Source organism: Cherax quadricarinatus, unplaced genomic scaffold (assembly GCF_038502225.1).
Source record: "Cherax quadricarinatus isolate ZL_2023a unplaced genomic scaffold, ASM3850222v1 Contig220, whole genome shotgun sequence".
In the NCBI taxonomy this organism is placed as follows: domain Eukaryota; kingdom Metazoa; phylum Arthropoda; class Malacostraca; order Decapoda; family Parastacidae; genus Cherax; species Cherax quadricarinatus.
Window position 1 is genome coordinate 27,501 of NW_027195246.1, and position 2,500 is coordinate 30,000.

The following is a 2,500-nucleotide window of genomic DNA, read 5'->3' on the forward strand; positions in this document are numbered from 1 at the left end:
TTGTACGTGTACTGAGGCGCTCCACACCTGCTGATAGGTGTGCTGACGCCTTCCTGCCTCTTCTCTAAATATTAACACCTGCTTAGGCATGTTCCTCCAGGTCTCTCATGTGTTGATACCTGTTTCGTGACGTCCTTCACGTGTTAACACCTGTCGTATGATGTGACAGCTGTTCTGTGCGTCCCTCACCTCTTAACACGTGTTATGTGACATAACATCTGTTATCTGACGCTCCTCACCTCTAAATACCTGTTTCATGACGTCCTTAACCTATTAACATCTGTTCTCTTTCGTCCTTCACCTCTCTTAACACCTGTTCTGTGGCTTTTCCACACCTCAACACCTGTTCTGTAGCGTCCCTCACTTCTTAACACCTATTCCATGACGTGACTAACATCTTGACATCTGCGGCTTGCCCCACCTGTTGACACTTGTGTTTTCAGTGTTTGACAGGACATCCGGTCGACCTGAAAGTTGGGGGATACACACACACACACACACACACACACACACACACACACACACACACACACACACACACACACACGTCACATCCGGCTCTGCACCCACTCATTAGGGAAAAACACATGTAGATTTACCGATCTCAGATTTACCCTTTCGAAAATGAAGACAACATATGTACCTGAAAGAAAGAGCACTGCAGCGGGCCTGCTGGCCCAAGCCAGGCAAGTCCAACTCACACACACACACTCACACCTACTCATGTTACACAAGGTTTTAGCTTCAATCACGTTACTCTGGAGATTGTTCCACTCATTTACAATTTTATTACCAAACCAGTGCTTCCCTCTAGCCTTTCTAAATCAGATTTTTTTTCCAACTTGAAGCCATTACTGCGAGTCCTGTCTGGGTTAGATTCTATTTGTTTAGTTAGGGGAGATGTAATAGGCTCTCCTTCCTCCTAGTTTATCTCATCCTCCTCCTCGTCTTATTCAATCGAGGAGCATAAGGATAGTAGAGCACTACATTAAGCCTACTGGCATGTCCCCCCCTCCTCTCTCTCGCACACTCATCCCACACCCACTTACGTACCTGACATCCCTCTCTACGTCATCCTCCCCCCCTCCTCCTCCTCGTCCCCCTCCTCCTCCTCTTCCTCATCCCCCTCCCCCTCCGCCTTCTCCCTCGCCATCATAATCACTCTGACACGGCCCCCACCTCCTTGTCACAAGAGTCCTCTGAGTCACACAGTCGCGTCAACAATGAACTCATTGTAACACTTGTGTGAAAGCGCACGCCGTATAAGGCGTGCGAGTTACATATGCTTGTGACAGGCGAGGAAGTAGGAAAAGAATGTTACAGAACACACATTTGTGTTCTTCCCCTGTTCCTCCCTTCGGAGAAAAAATACTAATTAAAAGTCAAGTATAAATAGAACCGCCTCTCAGTTCTGACATCAGATTCTTACTGCGAATCACCTCATTTTTAATCGCTCTGCATCGCGCTGATCCCACTAAATATACAATCATATATACCATAACTATTATAATGTATTCTCCAGGCGAAGTTATAGCGTAATTATAGAGTCCGGGAGCGATTATGAACGAAACAATAAGCGAATATGTTAGTGGGTTAATGAAATCGTAAGAAAGTGAACAGAAAACGGGGTATTTTTTATGGGGTGACTATGAAGGTGCGGCGGGACTATGGTAAGTTGTCGCACCCTAAGCCAGGCAGCCAGGCATGTCACCCTCTCTCTCTCTCTCTCTCTCTCTCTCTCTCTCTCTCTGTGTGAAGGGTCTCTTACTGGGAGTGGCTCGGTATGTACACTCCTTCATCACTCATGACTTTTACTCTCTCTCTCTCTCTCTCCCTCTCTCTCTCTCTCTCTCTCTCTCTCTCTCTCTCTCTCTCTCTCTCTCTCTCTCTCTCTCTCTCTCTCTCTCTCTCTCTCTCTCTCTCTCTCTCTATCTCTCTCTCTCTCTCTCTCTCCTCTCTCTCTCACCTCTTCCTCTCTCACCTCTTCCTCTCTCACCTCTTCCTCTCTCACCTCTTCCTCTCTCACCTCTTCCTCTCTCACCTCTTTCTCTCTCACCTCTTTCTCTCTCACCTCTTTCTCTCTCACCTCTTCCTCTCTCACCTCTTCCTCTCTCACCTTTTCCTCTCTCACCTTTTCCTCTCTCACCTTTTCCTCTCTCACCTTTTCCTCTCTCACCTCTTCCTCTTTCATCTCTTGCACTCATCCCTATCTTTCCCATCCTTTCTCATTCCAATCCTTCTCATCCTCCCTCATCGCGATCATTCCTATCCTCTAGCACACAAAATTTTTTCCTAAATACTGTTTAAGATTTTAAAACAACAAAAATCCTACAAATCCACGAACAAAAAACACAATACGTACTACGTAGTGTATATGTTGGTTCAGCTGGACTCTGAGCACTGGCCTTCGAGATAAGAGATATCTCCCGTTTCCTGGAAATAGGCTTTATCTCGTTATCGCTGGGAGATAACTCTCATTGAAGGGTTGGTGTGGATTGGA

The 2,500-nt window shown here is 46.4% G+C and overlaps 1 protein-coding gene across 1 annotated transcript in view; it reads left to right on the forward strand.

The window, feature by feature from the left end:
* LOC128701011 (DNA-binding protein D-ETS-6) overlaps positions 1 to 2,500 on the forward strand; it is a 10,078-nt gene that overhangs the window by 1,127 nt on the left and 6,451 nt on the right. The window lies entirely within an intron of this gene.